Source organism: Lepidochelys kempii, chromosome 2, assembly GCF_965140265.1.
Source record: "Lepidochelys kempii isolate rLepKem1 chromosome 2, rLepKem1.hap2, whole genome shotgun sequence".
NCBI lineage: Eukaryota > Metazoa > Chordata > Testudines > Cheloniidae > Lepidochelys > Lepidochelys kempii.
Window position 1 is genome coordinate 144,162,575 of NC_133257.1, and position 22,757 is coordinate 144,185,331.

General features: G+C 45.0%; 1 protein-coding gene across 1 annotated transcript in view; it reads right to left on the minus strand.

Moving 5' to 3' along the window:
• Positions 1-515: 515 nt before the first annotated feature.
• MTRR (5-methyltetrahydrofolate-homocysteine methyltransferase reductase) overlaps positions 516-22,757 on the minus strand; it is a 172,188-nt gene continuing 149,946 nt past the window's right edge. Inside the window, exons 13-14 of the transcript XR_012157387.1 lie at positions 1,080-1,179; positions 516-601 (exon numbers count right to left, since the gene is read on the minus strand). The gene's annotated coding sequence lies outside the window, so the exon portion shown is untranslated. The remainder of the gene's footprint in view (positions 602-1,079; positions 1,180-22,757) is intronic.

The following is a 22,757-nucleotide window of genomic DNA, read 5'->3' on the forward strand; positions in this document are numbered from 1 at the left end:
TAAACCCAGGGTTGTGAGTTCAATCCTTGAGGGGGCCATTTGGGGATTGGTCCTGCTTTGAGCAGGGGATTGGACTAGATGACTTCCTGAGGTCCCTTCCAACCCTGATATTCTATGAACACTCTTTGCATTTAGGCAGCTCCAATTCTGCTAGAGACTGTAGTCTCTGAGGGTTGTTTGTGTTTCCTCGGCTCCTTCTTTTTTGTAAAATGAAAAGGAGTACTTGTGGCACCTTAGAGACTAACAAGTCCTCCTTTTCTTTTTGCAAATACAGACTAACACGGCTGCTACTCTGAAACCTTCTTTTTTGTAGTAATAGTCCAAATGGAGGCTTCTAGGCTGGAGTCCCCTTCATTTTTCCAGGTGTTTTACAGGCAGCCAGAATCTTCTTTGCAATGAAAAGCTGGATGTCCATAGAAGTAACTGAAAGCAAGGAAGAAGTGCCAGTACCATGTGATCTGAGAGCTCCCAAGTGCAGAAAAGTAGGATCTGCAAACCTGCTCTGGAGTTGTTGTGCCCTCTTTATCCTGGGCAGGTCTCTGTATCCATTCTGTTTCTTCTCTGTCTCTGTCTCTCTCTCTCTGGATCTTTTCGGTGAATGCTGGAGAACAGTGGGGAAGATGACATACATTCAGAACTGCGTTTTCCTGTCCCTTCGTTACATTTACTAGCCACTGCTGAGAAATTTGCAGAGTTCCAAGACTTAGTAAATCCCTTTCCCAGGGAGGACCCACAGTAAGGTTTTCTTTATTTCACAGTGGATTTATTACACCCCTCTCCTGCTCATACCAAGGTATTGCTAAAGATTTCACACTTCCCCCTAGGGAGCTACATACTCTCAATTTTTCCCCTGATTGGCCACCACATTTAATCATTCACAATGGAGAAGGACACCAAAAAATCACTGTTCTTTCCTCCTGCACTAAACGAATTGCAAAAAGTCTAATGTTCTACCAATGAACTTCCCACAAGTGTGATACATGGAGGCAGAGAGCTATGATTTCACATATGCCCATTTAATTCCAGTGTCAACAATCTCCTATCTAGGGATAATAAAAGTTAGATACAGATTCACTCACCAAGTGGCAAAAGTGACAGCTGGGGCATCAGCCTTCAGCATTGGATCTGTGCAGGATGACAGAGTAAGCCTCCTTCTTCTCCTCCACTCCCTGCTACCACCTGGAAAATAAATCCACCCCCCTGGCGAGCTAGCAAATGAACAAATTCACCATCCATGTAGCATATGCTGCATGCATGGCTGTGTTTATGCCACTGCAGATCTGCCTACAAAACATACCACAAACTAGTTATGTGAATCAAAATCAGAGAATGAAGACTCATGAAACCAAATACACAGACAACACACTGGAGAAACCTCCTGTTTTCAGTTTCCTTGTTTTCAGTCTCTACTTGCAGTTTTGTGACCCTTCACTACACAATGGTGGTGAGCCCGGTGAGGTGGAATTCATGGTCATTTTTAGGCACTCATTCATGAATAATTGCTTGTGTCTTTATGGGCAAACAAACCTGACTTTCCTGAGACATGCAACCCACTTCACCCCTGCTGGCAAATTGCACCCATTCCGTACCAGTGAGAACATCTGTGCTCTAGAGAGCTTTCCAGGGAAGATGTGTGATGAGCAAGCCACTGTCATCTACCAGGGATTGCATTGAAGGAGGGCAGTTTTAATTTGCAGCTGGTGCTCCATAAGAGTCCCTCTAGAGGGCACTGCCAGGGTGGAGGGATGTGTTCTGAATTAGCATGTTCCAGGTGCTCTGGGTATACCATAACCTCAGTCAATGCCACCCGCATTTGGGGCAGTGCTGGCCACTTCTGTGTTCGTGGTGGACCTGGGGCTGTGGATGCTTAAAACTCTTCTTGGTGTACGTTCCACCATCAGAACCCTAGCCCTATGTCATGCAAATAGAGACTCGTGTGAATGTAGTTCATAGACTGGAAGACCAGGAATACCACATAAAGGGGTTTTTTTTAGAGTACACTGAAAATTATTTGTAACTGTAAATGTTGAAGTAAGGACATGACAAAATTCAGTACAGTATCATAATATAAGTAACAGGTAGGGCATATTCTGAACAATCTTCTTATTGCTTTCAAGCAGCAGCAGACTATGATCAGGCATTAACATGACACACAGACCTATTCTTATTATGCTGTGAATTAGAGATTTGGGGCAGATAGCATTTCCTGTCAATTGCCCATGCCTTTCAGCTAAACAGTAATGACAATATCATGCATTTAAGAAAAGACCAAGACTCCTACGATAGCACAAATAATAAATAACAATAATAAGACTGAAGCACAAATAAATAAAGGTCAACTTGTCTGTATTTCAGATTACAAAATACAGTATTTACACTGTCACTTCATTATTAATTATTATTTATTTGTATTATCATAGTCCCTAGGAGCCCTAGTCTTTAAAATCGGTAATCATAACTATGACCCCCACATCTTCTATTCTTCCTAGTTATTTTCATATCATACCCATCTAATACCCTGGTCCTCCCTTATACGGTAGCTTTACAGTCAGACCTCTCCAGTGCACAGGAGTTTTTAAATCACTACCACCATTACCGTCCATTACGCCCAGCCTCTGGCTTCTCCCAGATTTGTTGTAACTGATCAAATCTGGGGAAAGGCAGGCTATAAATATTTTATTGCCTGACTTGTCCTTGGCTTTTTTGTTGTATTTTTCCTCTTCATCTGGATATCCCTGTCCTTGTAGCATGTATACAAGGACAAGCAGAGAGGTTATACACAAGCTGACACTCATGGTGACACCTCTCTTTCCTTTGTACACAAGGCAGCAGAAAGCATTTTGTGAATGTTTCCAGCTTTAAAAAGTCCACTTAAAAAAAAGCAAAAGTAAATCTGTCCTTTGATTTAATTTCAGAACAATTTTCTGGGAGCAGGAAAGTGATTGCAAAGTCTAGAGACTATTTAACAAATTCAACCTCAGGCACTTCTATTTATCATTTTTGGCTGGTAGAATTAACTTAGTTTCAGAAATAGTGACAGATGGATTTCTTGATTTATGATTTATTTCAGCTGAAGCCTGAAAGAGACTCTTAAAACCCCTGTAGCAGAAATCTTATGTATTGACCTATGGGATGATTGATCTCCAATAGAAGGTAAAACAAATGCATAGTGCAGCTGCAAAGCCACATCTTATAAAAAGGGTTCATCAATCTTAATGCCTTGTTTAACTTTTTTTTTTAAAAGAGACTTTATCTTTTTTTTGTTAGGCTGCAGCTCATAAGGTGTCAAAAACAAACAGACAAAAACAACCCCAAATCAACTAACCTCTGACGAGTTTCAAAGTGTTTTGAAAGCAGCAACTTTATTTCTAAAATTTTATTAATATTTGAACCTTTTTTTCTTCAAAGACTGGATCATCTTGCTAATTACACTCCTTACTCAGAACATATTACAGATACTGCAGGAACCAATCAGGGGCTTCTATTTTTCTAATGAAACTAGTTATACCAAGTAAATTCAAAGAACTAAGGAATGTTGCAGTCGTCTAATGCCACTGAATAATGGCTCTTGGAAACAGTTTAATTAAGAGTCTTGCACTTAGGAAGGAAGACTCCCATGCACTGCTACAGACTAGGGACCGAGTGGGTAGGCAGCAGTTCTGCAGAAAAGGACCTAGGGGTTACAGTGGACGAGAAGCTGGATATGAGTCAACAGTGTGCCCTTGTTGACAAGAAGGCCAATGGCATTTTGGGATGTATAAGTAGGGGCATTGCCAGCAGATCGAGGGACGTGATCATTCCTCTCTATTCGACATTGATGATGCCTCATCTGGAGTACTGTGTCCAGTTTTGGGCCCCCCACTACAAGAAGAAAGTGGAAAAATTGGAAAGAGTCCAGCGGAGGACAACAAAAATGTTTAGGGGGCTGGAGCACATGACTTATGCGGAGAGGCTGAGGGAACTGGAATTATTTAGTCCGCAGAAGAGAAGAAGAATGAGAATTTGATAGCTGCTTTCAACTACCTAAAAGGGGGTTCCAAAGAGGATGGATCTAGACTGTTCTCAGTGGTAGCAGATAACAGAACAAGGAGTAATGGTCTCAAGTTGCAGTGGGGGAGGTTTAGGTTGGATATCAGGAAAAACTTTTTCACTAGGAGGGTGGTGAAGCACTGAAATGCCTTACCTAGGGAGGTGGTGGAATCTCCTTCCTTACAGGTTTTTAAGGTCAGGCTTGACAAAGCCCTGGCTGGGATGATTTAGTTGGGAATTGGTCCTGCTTTGAGCAGGGGGTTGGACTAGATGACCTGAGGTCCCTTCCAACCCTGATATTCTATGATTCTATGACTCTAAATAAAAGCTTTAAAATTAGATATATTAAAAAGCCACAGAAAAGGGCATCTATACAAATCAGAAGATATTTGGGATACTTAAGAACATAAGAACAGCCATACTGCATCAGGACAAAGGTCCATCTAGCCCAGTATCCTGTCTTCCGACAGTGGCCAATGGCAGGTGCCTCAGAGGGAATGAACACAACAGGTTATCATCAAGTGATCCATCGCCTGTTGCCCATTCCCAACTTCTGGAAAAAAAAAACTATTAGCCAGGATGGGCAGGGACACCATCCCTTCCCATCCTGTGTAACGGTCATTGATGGACCTATCCTCTATGAACATTATCTAGTTCTTTTTGAACCCTGTTATAGTCTTCGCCTTCACAACATCCTCTGGCAAAGAATTCCACAGACTGACTGCATTGTTTGAAAAAATACTTCCTTTTGTTTGTTTTAAACCTGCTGCCTATTAATTTCATTTGGTGACCCCCTAGCCTGTGTGTTATGAGAAGGATTAAACAACACTTCCTTATTTACTTTCTCCACACTTGACTAAATCCAGCTGACCATTGTACATGGAAATAAAAACCAACATACATCTTGGGCCAAATTTTACCTTTATTTGCACCTGGTGCAACCCCATTGACCCACAGAATGTCAAGACAGGATAATTGCTTGTGTGATATTTACTTGTGATAGTTCGTGGGGTGAAATTCTCCACCATACGCAGAAAGCCAAAGAAAATGGTTTTGAGGGGAGAAGTCTGAAATTCTGTGGTGGGTTGAAGAGACAGGCATCAAGCACAGGCATCAAGGCAGCTATTTGGGGCAGGGACCCTTTTCTCATTATGTGGGTGTACAGCAATTAGTACAGTGGAACCCTGATCCTCGATTTGGGACATTAGGTGTCACCACAGTATAAATAATAACAAAAAGAAGAGCTGAATGACAGGCCCTTCAAGCTATCATGAACTAGATAAGCAGCCACTGCCACTTTGCATACCCACCCTGTTCAGGAGTTAGGACAAGCAGATCCCCATAAGAGTGGATATAATGGCTGTGTTCCTGGCCTGTCTCCTATAGCCCCTTCCTTGCTACCCTCTTAAAGGTGGCATGGATCCCCTTATCAGCACACACGAGCATTCCAAAGCACCCGCACCTGGTGGCCAGTCCAGCAGCATGCTGCCTGCAGAGTGTCTGCAGAACTTTAGTAATGCAGAGGCCCTGGTAATTTTACCCTTTGCAAAGTTTAAAAAAGAAATGGGCCTGCTTCTGCTTCCATGGCAGTAAGTATAAAACTCACAATGACTTCAAGCCCCCGCCATGTCTCTGGAAGCACCCACATTCTATACCTGAGAAGGTTTAATCTTCTGGGATGGCACTTGTTTTATTTCTTACTAGCTCATACATTATGCACCATAATGCATCTTTGTTCCTCTCACCAGTTTGCAAAGCATACAATAAAACCAGGCTTCCTTAGCCATAATTTCTGCCAACAAGGAGGCTGCAACAGTTTCAGTCAAACATTCATTTAAATTCCATCAATGGAATGCAAGGATACACCTCATACAACAGTGAGCAGCACTGGGGAACCATATTTCCTAGCATCGGTGAAGATGCTGGGAATGAACAGCAAGATACTAGCCCTGAAAAAGCTACTGGATCCACATTAAGTTGTGAAAAATCCTTTTTAAAAGTGGTAGTTATTAAATTCTTAACAACAGATGATTGTCATTAATCAACATTAATGGTATATACCAGGGGTGGCCAACCTGTGGCTCCGGTGTGCCAGTGTGCCGAGGGGTGAACACTGCTGAACCCCGGCTCTGCCACAGGCCCTGCCCCCACTCCCCCCCTTCCCACCCCGTCCCCTGTGCGTACCGTGCCCTCGCTCCTCCCCCTCCCCCCCAGAGCCTCCTGCACGACACGAAACAGCTGATTGGGAGGTGCGGTTGGGGAGGGAGGGGGAGGTGCTGATTGGCTTGGCTGCTGGTGGGTGGGAGGCACTGGGAGTCGGGGTGGGGGTAGAGGGAGAGAGCTGATGTGGGGGCTGCTGACTTATTACTGTGGCTCTTTGGCAATGTACATTGGTAAATTCTGTCTCCTTCTCAGGCTCAGGTTGGCCACCCCTTGTATATACTAAATAAAGGGAATACTGTGAATTTTGCACTAACTTTAATTATGCAAAAGGAAAAACTTTAAAGAGATCATTGTTTATAACTACTTCAATAATGATTTAGTTCACTGGAGATTTAATAATTTCATAGAATTTAAGGCCGGAACAACATTAGATCATCTAGTCTGACCTCTTGAAAAGAATTCCTAAAATAATTTTCTCCTTAAAACATTTGTTTTATCCTAGTTCTCAGGACAGTATGTTACATTATGAAGTATCCCAGTAGTACTGAATAGTATTGGTAGTAGTCAGGTAGTACTGAGTCTTGTTATGCAGTGTATTACAATGTAATGTGGAAAAAACAGAGTCTGATGGAAATGACTCTACAGGGCAAGTCAACACCACAGCACTACCTTGGCGCAGCTGCACTGTTACAGCTGCACCACTGTAGCATATCTGGTGACGATGCACTATGCTGCTGGGAGAGCACACTCTCGTTGGCATAATTACTCCACCTACACGAGAAGTGGAAGCTACGTTGGCAGGAGAGCATCTCCCGCTGACGTAGTGCCGGTGTGGACAGCTCTTAGGTCGAAGTAACTTCCATTGCTCAGGAGGGTGTCTTTTTCACACCCCTGAGTGACATAAATTACATGGACTTAAGCAGTAGACCATCCCACAATTACATTTCCCGGTATTAGTGGATCAGGGTTAGGTATGATTATCCCCAGGCTTCTCTAGATTAGCAAGTACAATAATTTGTTTATTTATGTTGTTGGAATCCAGATTTGAAATGGGCTTTCATTTATGAGGAATAATGTTCATTATGTTGTACAGATGCATTAGCAACTAGGCAAGCCTGTGCTTGTCCCCAAATATTAGCCGTGGCAGGGGAAATCCTTAAGTGCTGTCGCTAATGAGATTTGATGCAATTTTGGGAAGTACTTCTTCCAAAATGGTTTCACACAGCTTCAGTCAATCAGTATCCTTATGACACCATAAAAATGATCCACACTTTTCTGTGAAAAAGAAAACTATTAAGAACAGAGGATAACAGAGTCAAAATATCTGAACGATAAATAAGAGGTGAATATTTGCAATAAGTGATTATACCTTTCATATTTAACCTGAAAAATCACTGCCTCTTAATGTTAAAATATATGTTCCATTCTGGGGTATGGTAATTTGGAAGTCACAATTTGAAGTTATAAGGATATACAGCAGAATAAATAAAAACAATCCAGGAAGCTTCTGATGGATTCCATCTTCATCCACTGTGAGTCATGAAGCTGAATTGACTGATTTTAGGTTTATTTGCCAATTTGTTTGTTTGTTTTTAGGTTTTGGAGGCTGGTAATAACATAATCAAAACAATAAAAATGAGGGCAAAAACATTAGCTCTGAGAGTGGCCATTTAATAGTAAACCTAGACTCACTAGGGCCTGATTCTCCTCTTCTTTGCATTTTGTGTGTGTGTTTACAACATGGGCATAAAATGATGGTACTCTAACTGGCTACAGTAGACACAAGACTGGTGAAAATCTGGGTCTGTATTTCCAGGTCATGCAAAGTGAAAAAAATCCCTAAATGCTATGCTGCAACTGAAATAAAGTATGAAATAAAGTACCATAACTCCTCCTTTGACCCCAAAAGAAATGAATCAGGTTAACCTTAGAGTTCTTGGGTCCACAACTTGGAAATATTCCATTGGAGAAAGTGGAAAACCAACAATGGAATATAGGATGTTCTGTAATTAATGTAACATTAATTTGTTACCTTGTGTTGAATGAGATTGTCCTGAACTAGACTGGGTGCATGATGAGGCCATCTGGGGTGGTGCATTCTAAATCCCTCCTGTGGAAGCTGTTCCTCTTTGTGTAAAATACTTGAATAGCCATCGGGCCAGAAAGTGAGAATGATTCTGTAACCAATAGTTCAGGGTGTCACCTGATGGGGGACACCCAGGATCCAGTCCCTGTCTGCTGAATTCTTAATTATTTATACAAAGTGGAACAGCTTCTACAGGAGAAGGAACAGAAATCTAAACTTGGGTCATCCATATCCCAGGTGAGTACCCTCACCACTGGGCGATTGGATATAAAGGGTAGCACAACACCTCCCCCTCCATGTTTTTATTAATCTAGCACTTCATTTTCTCCTCTTTTATTTAAAATAGTTTAAAAATACACAGAATGAAATGTTCAGGTCAAATCATTTTTTTGGTTGAATTCCCAATGAACCAAAAACATCAATGATTTGCACAGTTCTAATAAGGACTGCTCCAGCCAGTCAGACCTGCACCACAAAATGGAGCTCAGATATCAGTGAGAGGACCTAGGGATAGATTCAAGGTGAAGAGAAGAGGACTTGGAGCTGGAGGAGAAGCAAACATGAAAGGGAGATGATGGCAGAGTGTCTTTGCTATGATTGGTAGTTAGACATGGCAGTTTAGAGGGACATGATGGAGAGATTTTCAGGATCATGGGGCAATCAACTCAAAGATCTCCTTCACAAACCACCTACCTATCCATGTCCAGTCCCATCTCTTTGTCTCCAGGGTACCATGGTCTCAAACCAAGTTAATGAACCATGGAACTGCACACCATCAGCAATATTCACGGCACTCTACCCCTGTTCCAATGTGGGGGAAGAAGAAGATATACTGATGATGTTATGTTATGTATGGAGCACTGCACATCAGTATCTTCAATATTCTCACTATTGATGGTTGGATTGTTTTGCTGTTATTTCCTTACATGCATCTGTTGCTGTTTTGCACTTTTTTGCTTTGTTTTGCACACCCTTTTGACTTTGTAATGGCAGCTGGACTGCCCAAATTCGTTTACCTTCAGCAAAGCTTTATTTGGTCCCTTACTGAGGTCTCCTTCTGCTCATAACAGCACATCACCACCACCACTGTCTTCTGCAAGCAAAAGGCCACCTCTTTAAAAATAACCACCGTCTCTTGATGGCTGCTTCTGCAGAGGCATACCAATGAAATATTGGCTTCAGAACAACCAGCAGCTGTCTTGCCCAGTTATGAGCCCAGGATGAGCAGGATCCATACTTTAGAGCACAAGCAGGTAACAGCAAACAAGAGTGGACTCTCCCAGGAAATGAATTTCCTGAGCCCAGACCATTTCTGTCCACAATCCCCAGGGGAGAGAGACAACAGCAACAGTGAGTGGAGGGGCAGGATAGTGGATGGAGGGGGGTACAACAGACGGAAGCTGAAATCTTATGAGAACAGCTCTTCTCGTGAGTTTTCTGCCAGCTGCGTTGGGATGCCGCAGCCAAATTCACAACCAACCTACCTTTGGATTTCAGATAAATTTTGGCTCCATCCAGATCTAGATCCAGACGTTGCCCATCTCTCATAATGATCTTTGGGTCAAGCACTTCTTGACAGTTGATGACTAGCTGGAGGAATTTAGGCCCTAAGGGTATGCTTTATACGGCTTATCAACCTGGATTTGTCTCATACAGTAACATTGGAGCATGAAAGTCTTCTTCCCCTTAATACAACTGAAAATCAAACGATCACTCCCTTAGATTTGTATCCAGAAACGTACTTTTGTACGACACTAGCTACCTGCACCACCTGGATGATTGAAGGTGCACTTGGGGGACTGGGGGGCTCTACCCCTTTCTCATGGCTCCCGAGGCAGCGCTCAGCCTACAACTGCCACACAGCAGCCCCCCTGAGCAGCTCTAGTAGGGAACCAGCACGGCGCTAGCCTACAAAGGTCCCTGTCCCTGAAGCTTCTGATCAGGGGAAACATCCAGTACCCTGACTGGCTGAGGAGTGCTATTTAAACCAGGAAGAGGCACAGGAAGTTGTCTGAGCAGTAAAAGGAATCCTTGTCTGCCTCCCTCTATAGATCTCTCCTGCTTACCCAACTCCTGGTTCCTGTCCTCTCTATCCCTGTCTGGTCCCAGTTCTGACTTTCCTGACATGCTCCAGGTTCCTGCTCCTATGCCTTCCCCCGATACTGGCTTTGGCTCTGACCTCTGGTGTGGCACCTGTCTCTGTCTTTGGCTTTGTACCTGATGCTGCTCTGGTTCTGATCTTTGGCTTGGACTGGCTTCTAATCATTAGGTATGACGGCCCATGCCCTGGACATTACAGTATGTTAGGCCTGATTCTTCCCTTAGGTTATGGGGTAACTCCACTGAAATTAATGGAATTACACCAGAGTGAAACCAATGTAAGTGAGAGGAGACATAGTCTTCAGCTTCATAATTCATAGCGAACCTGAGGCATGCATTTTTATTTATGTAACCAAGCAAGTTTGGCTTTTCTACAAGAGATAGAAGGCAGGGCCTTGAGTAGTACTGCTTTTCCTTTATTATATGTAATAAGAAGCTGTTTGGATGTAAGCAGTGTCAGGATGAGCTCCACCCTGACATCTGGTGGTGAGGTGTGGCAAGTTGTGGAAAAGAACTTCAGGGGCCGATCTCATTTGCATAGGCACACCCACCACACCTAGAATGAGACCATAGCTGCCCAAATGGTCACTTTGGCTGCTGTGGGATCCCCAGTGTCTCTGTTATTGGGGCAGGAAGAATAAATTGTTATTACCCTGATTATGGGAACTGTGCTTGGAACTGTACGTGGCCTTTTGTTATGATGGAGGGATTCACCATCAACTAAGTAGCACTCGCTAGGCAAGGGTCATGGGTTCCAAAACTGTGTGAATGGAGAGAGGCTGGGGATAAGTATTAATACTTGGTGGCATGGGCCCCTTGGTGAGGGCCTTACATGCTGATTGCACTTCCTCCTCTCTCCACTGTGGAATATCAGAGCTAATTTTGATTTCATTAGAAGTCTAGTTATAGGCTGCTGAGCTCACTTTGGGCTGACAGTGCACCAGCACTGGGGCTCCCCTACTATAAGCTGAATTCACCTAAGAGCTGAAATCACTGAGTGTTGTGTTAAGTAGTGGGGGAGCCTGAAGATATATTGTGGAGCAGTTTGCGGGACGGCTGGTGAAGCAGTTCAGCGCGGAGCAGTGTGTGGATGGCAGGAGCTGCTTGTGGGCCATGGAGCTGAGCGAAGGAGTTCGTGGGGCTGCTGGCGGAGTGGAGCGCCGCTATGGAGCTATGGGGCGGTCAGCTTCAGATCACGTAAGGTGCCTCTTACCCCCGTCCCATTTCCACCCAGGTTGGAAGGTAAAGCTCCGCAGATAAACTTTCGAACTCTGGGGCTGCCCTGACCAGGGACAGAGACTTTTGGGGCATTGGACTTTTGGGACTTTGGGTGATTTGGGGTTGCTGGACTCCAGAACCAAAGGGAAAAGGGCATGCCCCAATTTGCCTGGGGTGGGGTTGTTTTTGCTCATGGGTTGTGTTATGAATCCTGTTGGTGGTGTTTCCCCAACATAATGCCACATTGTTTCTCTCTGTTATTAAAAGACTTTTGCTACACTCAGACTATGTGCTTGCGAGAGGGGAAGTATTGCCTCTTGGAGGCGCCCAGCGGGGGTGGTATATATTTGTCCCAGGTCACTGGGTGGGGGCTCGAGCCGGTTTGCATTGTGTTATTGGAATGGAACCCCTAGATATTGAACCCGGCCCTTGTTGCTGCCAACTCTGACGGGCAGAAGGGTTACATTTTTGGGGGCTCGTCCGGGATGCTTGGGTCAGTACCCCTCGCAAGCACCTGTTGAGTGATCCACTACATTGGGAAACAATTTATATTTTTTTTTGTTTGTGCTTATATTTTGAGGAAATTACTGTTTGTATAATGGCTAATATGTCAGGTTTGTTGGGCCCTGGCTCAGCAGCTTCTAGCTCAGAGGCTGCAGCCTCGGCTGATGATTGGACAAAAGCTCTGGGGCAAATATTGGAAAAGGTTGTGCTGCCCCATGCTGAGTCAGACTCTTGTCGTAAGTTAAGATTATTTGCTGGGGAGGAGGAGTTTGAACCCTGGTTAGAGCATACCACTGAAATGCTGCAAGAGTGGGCCGTACCAGATGCAGAAAAGCGAAGATGCCTTATAGAGAGCCTTGGCGGCCCAGCATTAGATGTGATTCGCACCCTGAAGCTCATTGACCCTGGGGTCAGTGTGAAGGACTGCCTAGAGGCCCTTGAACACAACTTTGGGAGCATAGAGGGCCCTGAAGACAGCTACTGTAAGTTCCTTAATTCCCGACAACAAAAGGGCGAGAAGGCTTCAGCCTACATACAGAGACTGGAGAGACTGTTTCAGAGAGCTGTCATGAGGGGAGCAGTGACTGCTGAGCAGATGGATCAGACCAGACTGGCTCAAATTGTAAGAGGAACTCAGTATCAGAACCCGATTCTACTTCATCTCCGGCTAAGAGAACGACGGGAACATCCCCCAAGTTACTCCCAGCTGATAAAAGAGGTCCGAGAGGAGGAAGAAAGGCAGGCTGCCAGTGAGTTTTGGGAAGCCCAAACATTGGAGCCAGCCAGCACAACACCACTGCAAACGGCCAGTGTACTGATGGTGAGCACCAGAGAGGAACTTGCCCAACAAATGCAGGTCCTGACGGAACGGATAGCTGAGCTGCAAAGTACCGTTGACCGAGTTAAGACTTCCAGGAATAAGAAGCCTCAAACTGTGGCGATTGAGAAGCCCGCACTTAGAGCCACCATCCCCCCCAGGCGAAGGGGGAAAGGTCAATTCTTCTGCTACCGATGTGGTCAGGATGGACACAGTGCTGCCAAGTGCCGTAATGAAGAAAACCCCTCCTTAGTGTATGGAAAGCTGAGGATCAGTTGGGAGAGATCCGGTAGCTGCCAGAGGGTCTGGGGACGGGGACCCCCCAGGTCTGCAGGATTTGAAGATTCCCCCAGAAAAGACTGTCCAGCTGGGATCCCTGCAGGACTGATAGGGCCTCGAGCAGAGGTCATGGTGAGGATCGAAGGGGTGGAGTGTAAAGCAGTGCTTGACACTGGATCTCAAGTGACTATTATATTTCAGTCATTCTACCAACAGATGCTTAGGCACCTGCCTATACAGCCACTGACTGGCCTTGGCCTGTGTGGCCTCAGCATGGATGAATACCCCTACCAAGGGTATGTCATAGTGCACCTGGAATTCCCAGAGGAGGTTGCTGGGGTGAGAGAAGAGGTAGACACAGCTGCCTTAATATGCCCTGACCCTAAAGGGACCTCTGATGTGTCTGTGCTGATAGGGACCAACTCCAGTCTCTTCAAGGTACTCGCGGATTACTGCAGAAGGCGGGCTGGAGACCAATACCTGAATACCCTGATGATCCATACACTTTGTGCTGAAGCCTATAGGAAAATTGAGAGCGCTAAAAGGGACACATCTGAGCTACCGCTTGGGGCACTGAAGTACGCGGGGACAACCCCCTTAGTAGTGCCTGCAAGGACGGAGCAAGAAGTGCTTGTCATGAGTACCTGTCTGAAAGGCAGTAAAGGGACGTTAGCAATGATAGAGCAGCCGATGGGAGGAGAGCTCCCTGAAGGAGTGCTGGTCCCCAGTGGAGTCATAACCCTACCTGCTGAAGCCCAGGAAAGGGTGACTATACTGATTGCTAATGAAACGAGTCATGATATTTTTGTGAAGCAAGGACAAAAGATAGCAGACCTCTTTGAGCCTGAGTCGATTGTAAAACCCCAGTGTGAAACTCAAGTTCCGACAATAGACCCAGCAAAGTTTGACTTTGGAGATTCACCAGTGTCCGAGGACTGGAAAGATCGCCTGAGGAAGAAACTTTGTGAAAGATCCAAGGTGTTCTCACTGCATGAGTGGGATGTGGGATGTGCAAAAGGAGTAGAGCACAATATCAGACTACATGACTCTCGACCTTTCAGGGAGAGATCTAGGAAGATTGCTCTCTCTGAGATGGAAGATGTGCGACATCATCTTCAGGAGCTGGCTGCGAATGGCATCATTACAGAGTCCCGCAGCCCATACGCCTCACCCATTGTGGTAGTCCGCAAAAAGAATGGGAAAATCCGGATGTGTATTGACTACCGCACCCTAAACAGCCGTACTGTGGTCGATCAGTACACTATGCCTCGAGTGCAAGACGCCTTAGACTGTTTGCTGGGAAGCCAGTGGTTCTCTGTGTTGGATCTTCGAAGTGGATACTACCAGATCCCTCTGGGAGAAGAAGATAAGGAGAAGACAGCCTTCATCTGCCCATTAGGGTTTTATCAGTTCGAATGCATGCCCCAGGGATTTCTGGAGCACCTGCCACCTTTCAACGTCTCATGGAGAAAGTTGTGGGAGACATGAATTTACTGCAAGTGTTAGTTTATTTGGATGACCTGATTGTGTTTGGAAGAACCTTAGAGGAGCATGAAGAAAGACTTCTTAAAGTGCTTGATAGGTTGGAGGATTATGGTCTGAAGCTTTCAATTGACAAATGCCAGTTCTGCAGAACCTCAGTGAAGTATGTGGGTCACATTGTGTCCCAAGAAGGTGTGAGTACTGATCCTGATAAAATAGAAGCACTCACTACATGGCCACGTCCAAGTAACTACAGAGAACTCAAGACCTTCCTTGGATTTAGTGGCTACTACCGCAGATTTGTGAAAAACTATGCTACGATTGTAAAGCCTCTGAATGATCTTACCAGGGGACATCAGTCCAGCAAGAACAAATCTAAGTCCAAGAATAAGGGGAGGTCCCCAAAGCCTCCTGTGCAGAGACACAATGGCCCCTTTGCACCATTTGGGCCACGGTGGGATGAGAGATGTGAAAGGGCTTTTCGAGAAATCATTACTTGCCTAACTCATGCTCCAGTCCTAGTTTTTGCTGACCCAAGCAAACCATTTATCCTGCATACTGATGCCAGTTTGGAGGGTCTGGGAGCAGTCCTGTACCAGGAAGTGGAAGGCAAATGTAAACCTGTAGCCTTTGCCAGCCGAGGATTGTCTGATAGTGAAACTCGCTATCCCACCCACAAGCTGGAGTTTTTAGCCTTGAAATGGGCCATCACTGAGAAATTTCGAGACTACTTGTATGGTGCTCAGTTCCAGGTGTGGACAGACAACAATCCACTGACTTATGTGTTAACAAGTGCTAAGCTGGATGCTACAGGGCAGAGATGGGTGGCCGCCTTGGCTAGCTATGAGTTCAGCATTCAGTACTGATCAGGGAGAAGCAATGTAGATTCAGATGCATTGTCCAGGCGTCCGCAGGCTCCAGAAGTTGCTGTGATACCCACAGATGGAGTGAGAGCTATTTGCAGTGTGAGTCGTCGAGAGCCAGAGGCCTGTGAGAGCCTTCAGGGATGTATTGCAGAAGCTTTGGGCCTGCCCCCTGAATGCATGCCTTCTGCCTCAGTGAACTATATTGCATTGGACCAATCTCCTTTGCCCATGCTCAATGCGGCTGACTGGCAAGAAGCCCAGCAGCAAGATATTGACATTCGTGATACACTACTTGCCAAAAGGGAGGGGCGAAGCCCAGCTGCGGTTGTCCCACCTAACCCGGAGGGTAAACTACTATTGAGAGAATGGACCAAACTAAAACTGATTCAGGGAGTGCTACACCGAATGACCACTGACCCTTTACAAAAACAACGAGCACAACTAATACTGCCAAAAAAGTACAGAGCCCTGGCCATGAGGGCCCTGCATGATGACTTTGGGCATTTAGGGATGGAGAGGACCCTGGAACTTATTCGTAGTAGGTTCTATTGGCCCCGAATGGCTGAAGATGTTCGCAGGAAATGTGAGACTTGCGCTCGATGTGTTCAAAGGAAAACTCTGCCCACGAGGGCTGCATATCTCAAGAACATCACCAGCAACAAACCTTTGGAGTTGGTATGCATTGATTTCTTGTCTGTAGAGGTAGACAAGAGGAATGTTGGAAACATTCTAGTAGTGACTGACCATTTTACACGGTATGCACAAGCATATCCCACACGTGATCAGAGGGCCACCACCGTTGCTCGAGTATTATGGGACAAATATTTCTCAGTCTATGGATTCCCAGCTCGGATACACTCTGATCAGGGGCGGGATTTTGAGAGTCACCTTCTGAAGGAGGTGCTGAAGATAGCAGGAATTAAAAAGTCTAGGACAACGCCTTATCACCCCCAAGGTGATCCTCAGCCAGAGAGGTTCAATCGAACCCTATTAGATATGTTGGGAACTTTGCGACCAGAGCAGAAGGCAACCTGGAGCCAGCATGTCGCATTTCTGGTGCATGCCTACAATGCCACAAAGAACGATGCTACGGGAGTCACCCCATATCTCTTGATGTTTGGGCGAGAACCAAGATTACCCATAGACTTGTGCTTTGGTGTATCAGAGGATGGAGATAGCTATGAAACTCATCAGCAATATGTATCCCGACTAAGAGAAAAGCTGCGGGATGCTTATCACTTAGCTACCGCTGCGGCTCGGAAGAACGCAGACCGCAACAAACATCGATATGATGCTAGAGTGCGTTCGCAGGAGCTCCAGCCGGGGGACAGAGTCCTGCTGCGAAATTTGGGTATTGCTGGCAAACACAAGATAGCTGACAGATGGAAGGCAATACCTTACCTGGTGATGGAAAAGCTGGGAGATCTGCCGGTCTACAAGATCAAACCTGAAGACGGTCCAGGGCAAATAAAGACGGTGCATAGAAACCTTTTGCTCCCTGTGGGGGAATTGGTAAGCACCCCTTGTGAGATGGGCCATGGCAGGGCCGCCGGGCAGAACAGAGGTGCTAGACCAAAGCCGCCATCCAACACAGACAGTGGGCCCCCTGCAGCTAACTTACCCCTATTCTGCACATCTGAGAGTGAGTCTGAGGAGGAAGACACCACCCTGGTGTATCCTGGAATGGAGACAAGATTTCAGTCTCGATCAGCTGAACCAAACGAGAGTTTTCCCTCTTCCGCCCTAAACCCAATGGCGGAACTATTTAGGCCCCTTTCTGATACCCCGGTGCTGCTGATGAGACCCCCCTGTGATGACACACACAGGTTATTGGACAATGGGGACAGACAGGTAGAGGATGTCCTGGGCACCTTGGACCCTCCAGCGTTAGAACTAGGAGTGCAGGGGCCTACGCCAGTAGCCGAGGGACCCTCCAGGGAAGCCTCTCCATCCGTCACTCAGGAGGATGTTCCCCCTACTTCGGCAACAGAGATTCTCAATAGACGAGACAGGGTGATAAGACCAGTGAAACGGTTAACTTATGATGCACCTGGGGTGACTAGTGAGGAGCCAATACATTTAGCACACAGGCTTGTGGAAGCTAAAGTGGGCTTCCTGAGGCCCTTTGGAGGAAACCAATGAGTTGGTATAAAGGGAGTGTGATTTGTCGGGACGACAAAGTCTCGGCTGGGGGGAGGATGTAAGCAGTGTCAGGATGAGCTCCACCCTGACATCTGGTGGTGAGGTGTGGCAAGTTGTGGAAAAGAACTTCAGGGGCCGATCTCATTTGCATAGGCACACCCACCACACCTAGAATGAGACCATAGCTGCCCAAATGGTCACTTTGGCTGCTGTGGGATCCCCAGTGTCTCTGTTATTGGGGCAGGAAGAATAAATTGTTATTACCCTGATTATGGGAACTGTGCTTGGAACTGTACGTGGCCTTTTGTTATGATGGAGGGATTCACCATCAACTAAGTAGCACTCGCTAGGCAAGGGTCATGGGTTCCAAAACTGTGTGAATGGAGAGAGGCTGGGGATAAGTATTAATACTTGGTGGCATGGGCCCCTTGGTGAGGGCCTTACATGCTGATTGCACTTCCTCCTCTCTCCACTGTGGAATATCAGAGCTAATTTTGATTTCATTAGAAGTCTAGTTATAGGCTGCTGAGCTCACTTTGGGCTGACAGTGCACCAGCACTGGGGCTCCCCTACTATAAGCTGAATTTACCTAAGAGCTGAAATCACTGAGTGTTGTGTTAAGTAGTGGGGGAGCCTGAAGATATATTGTGGAGCAGTTTGCGGGACGGCTGGTGAAGCAGTTCGGCGCGGAGCAGTGTGTGGATGGCAGGAGCTGCTTGTGGGCCGTGGAGCTGAGCGAAGGAGTTCGTGGGGCGGCTGGCGGAGTGGAGCGCCGCTATGGAGCTATGGGGCGGTCAGCTTCAGATCACGTAAGGTGCCTCTTACCCCCGTCCCATTTCCACCCAGGTTGGAAGGTAAAGCTCCGCAGATAAACTTTCGAACTCTGGGGCTGCCCTGACCAGGGACAGAGACTTTTGGGGCATTGGACTTTTGGGACTTTGGGTGATTTGGGGTTGCTGGACTCAAGAACCAAAGGGAAAAGGGCATGCCCCAATTTGCCTGGGGTGGGGTTGTTTTTGCTCATGGGTTGTGTTATGAATCCTGTTGGTGGTGTTTCCCCAACATAATGCCACATTGTTTCTCTCTGTTATTAAAAGACTTTTGCTACACTCAGACTATGTGCTTGCGAGAGGGGAAGTATTGCCTCTTGGAGGCGCCCAGCGGGGGTGGTATATATTTGTCCCAGGTCACTGGGTGGGGGCTCGAGCCGGTTTGCATTGTGTTATTGGAATGGAACCCCTAGATATTGAACCCAGCCCTTGTTGCTGCCAGGTCTGACGGGCAGAAGGGTTACATTTATATTAAAGAAATTAACCAATTATCGCATCGTTTACAGACAGTAGTTGCATCTAAAGGCTTCAGGAGTCTGAGAATTGAGAAAGTAGATTTCATTTTCCTATGGGCACACCAGATATTCATTACCTTTCCACAGATCAGTTAATTTTAGTACCAAAAGCATTCCTATAGTCAACCTTGCTTCAGATGCTTCAAGAGTTAATGGAACAGTAACAGTATCTTAACGAGTGACTCAGTAGCTTTCCATGTCCTGCAGCGTGAAAATGTTTTAAGTGCTTGTACTGTTCTTTGAAAGGAAGAAGGACCTAGCTAATCACCTTCTCAGTCATGTTTGAAGGAAGTGATCTGTGTAAATTTGGAAATGGAACTATTTTGCTAAATTTTATGAAGCTTGAAGGATTGGAGGTGAACCTGACTGACAATAACCTTTAGAGCTCAAATACATTAGCATAACAAGAACTTCTTAAACATGAATGCTACAGGTGGGTGGCCTCCAGTGAAAAGAGGCAACAGTAAAAAGCCTCCAATATGTGCTGAAATGTAGAATGGAAATTATTAGAGTGGGCACTAATCTGGACTGCTATATAAAACTTACAAAATCCTTTCCATTATAACCTTCTGTTTTCAGTTGCTCAAAACATTTAAAAATATGCATCTTTGGGGGCAAAACTCTTCATATATATCTTTCCCAGAAGGTGAATTTTGAGTTATGTGAAGATGGGGAAAAATACAATTTTTCCCATTGCAAAATAATTATTGCAGCTTTTAACTAAAAGAGCTCAGGATAACTCTACAGTTGCTAATTTTTTTAAATGACTCTTGGCATGTAAATAACTTAAAATCAAATTTCAAACTTAACTTTGCATTTCCTGGTTCTGATTTGCTTTAGTTTTCATTTTTAACAGAGCATTAAAATGAGCTGTTTTTTCTTTAATGGAATATACAGAGGTTCTTCAAGCAGTTTGTGTTGGCATTGGTCTGGCCAGCATTTTGGTCCAGATACTAAATAATGTGGGTTACTCTGGAGCATACACACTGATGGGTTTTTTTAGATTGAATCTAGCTCAGGGTGTGTTAGGACAGGGGGTTCCACAAGCTCCTTCAGTTATCTTAAGTGCAAAGCAGCTAATTGTCCAAAAGTTCAGCTATTTAGGTTCTACAGTGACTACCAACCTCTCACTGGGTGAAGAACTAAATGTTCACATTGGAAAGGCAATCACCACCTTTAGCAGACTAACTAAAAGAGAACTAAAAGAGCATGTAACAACTAAAAGCTCACCATCAAGACCAAAATGTTAGTGTACCAAGCTTGCATCCTCAGCACTCTCATGTATGGTGGAGAAACATGGACAACTTACACTCATCAGGAGAAAAGGTTAAACAATTTCCACCTATGTTGTTTATGCCGCCTACTTCACACCAAATGGCAAAATAAAGTCACCAATGCAGAGTTTCTTCAAAGGGCAAATTTACCAAGTGTGACAGCCCTGCCCAAGCAAAGATGAATGCGCTGGTTGGGCCATCTGAGTAGGTTGGAAGACGGACACATACCCAAGGACATGCTATATGGGGAGCTATCAGAGGGAACAAGAACAACAGGATGTCCCAAGCTTCGCTATAAAGACACATTCAAATGAGATATGAAGGAATTTGGAATTGATCCTGACCAATGGGAAGTCTTGGAAAGTGATCATAACGTCTCAATCAGGGTATCAAAGTCCATGACACAAGCTGGTGCCTACTGGTTGAAGAGAGAAGAGCTCGTAGGAAGCAAGAAGCTCCCAAGATGCATACATTTGCAATAACTGCCAAAGATCATGCAAATCTTGGATTGGACTATTCAGTCACATGAGACATTGGAAACCATCTATATCATAGGCTTCAATTCCCACCATCTCTCACAGAAAAAAGGATGCCAACACATTAATAATTGGAACAATTTACCAAGGGTTGTGATGGATTCTCCATCACTGGAAATCTTTAAATCAAGACTGGATATTTTTCTAAAAAAGAAACACACTAGTTCAAGCAGGAATTCATTCAGTGAAGTTCTATGGCCTGTGTTATACAGGAAGTTGGACTAGGTGATCAAAGTGATCCCTTCTGGACTTATTTTGTGGTCCTATGTTAGGAGACCCAGAGGAGAGTAGTAAAATAGAGGAGAGTTGGTTGGTAGTCTAATCTCATTCCTCTCACCCCTTATTTAATATTAGTGTGGAGAAGGTGTTTGATCTGCATTGTGGTTTGTGGGCTTTGAGGAGGTAATGAGTCTTTTGAGGGTGTTTGAATAGGAAGGTAGGGGTTTGGACTGGGTTTGAAAATTGTTCCATGTATAGTGTCAGCACAGCAGAAATAATGGAGATGAAAACAATGGATGAACCTAGGTGAATGAAGATTTACCACCATGTGTAGTTGTGACTGGTGGCCAGGGCTGACCCAGTATCAATGAAAGATCTGTAATGTCCTGTGCCAAAGATTTCCATAGTCCTTCACTGTGATATAATTGGTATGTAATATAGCAGCCTAACATTCAGTACTTGGTGAAATTAAATTTCCATCTCTTACTCAGGCTAAATTTTTATTGACTTCAGTAAAAGTTTAACTTGCAAATTGACTTTGGTCCCTTTACGCATATGGGTTTTGATAGTCTTGGTCAACATCACATAGGATGACTATGGCAGAGTCAGGAACAGAACACAGATTTCCTTGGTCCTAGTTCAATGCCTTAAACAGAAGACAGCATCCTTTCTCTTCTTATAATCCTCTTCTTTATTCATTGTTCATCCTGCTTACTGCAGGCAGGGGTCTTGTAGAATAAGTAGTATGTTACCATTGAAGAGTGTATCAAAATCAAACTTAACATTCTTTTAGAATAGTTTTTTCTATATCATTTCCTCAGTTTAACAAAAATCCAACCCAAAAACAAACCAAAACCCCCTGAACCAACCTCCCTCCCATCCTTCCCCAGAGATGTGATCATGTGAAACCTTATTGACACTCCTTATGAGTCCTCAAAAAGATTTGAAGCCAGCACCTTTAGATACAGAACACAGACTGTTATCACTTCAACTTAAGTAACCAATACCTACAGTAGGTTGTTAACCTCTATGCGGACCAGTAGAAAGGTACATGACACACAGTTTGCCATTGGCTTATACAGCTATTTGCTAGGCAGCAAAGAAATGCTGGGGATTCAAAGTTTCAAACCCACATAATTGCTACTATATTATTTTACTCAAAAATATATATATTCACCAAATTTAGCTTAGAGCATTTTGGGTTTTTTTGTTTGTTTTTGTTTAGTTTATATATTGTGATACAGCATGGTCAGAGGGCAGCAGGAGAGTGGGTTGTTTTTTTTTTTTGAAGCAGAAAAGAGTTTTATTCCCTGTAGAGGGAAGAAAGTTTGCTATAGATTAATTAAAGCACCTGAAGCCAGTTACCTGATAAAATCCCCCTGTTTCAATCAGACAAGGGAAGGAGTTGAAGCAGAGTGGATTGGTGTTGGAGCAGAGAGCAGTTTGGAGGGAAGCAGACGAGAGTTTGGGGAAGTGCTGTGGTCAGCTAAGAAGACCAAGACCCTAGGTAAAGGGACACCTGGTTTGTGCAGAGGGAGGGCAGGAAGCCCCACAAGCTGAAGGGCAGGAGGGGGAAGTAGCCCAGGGGAAGGAACCGCTAGTTCAAGTGGTTTACCGCTATCCCTTGGGCCCCTGGGCTGGGACCCAGAGTAGAGGGTGGGCCTCTCAGAGTAGGGGTGAGAAACGGTGCCCTGAAC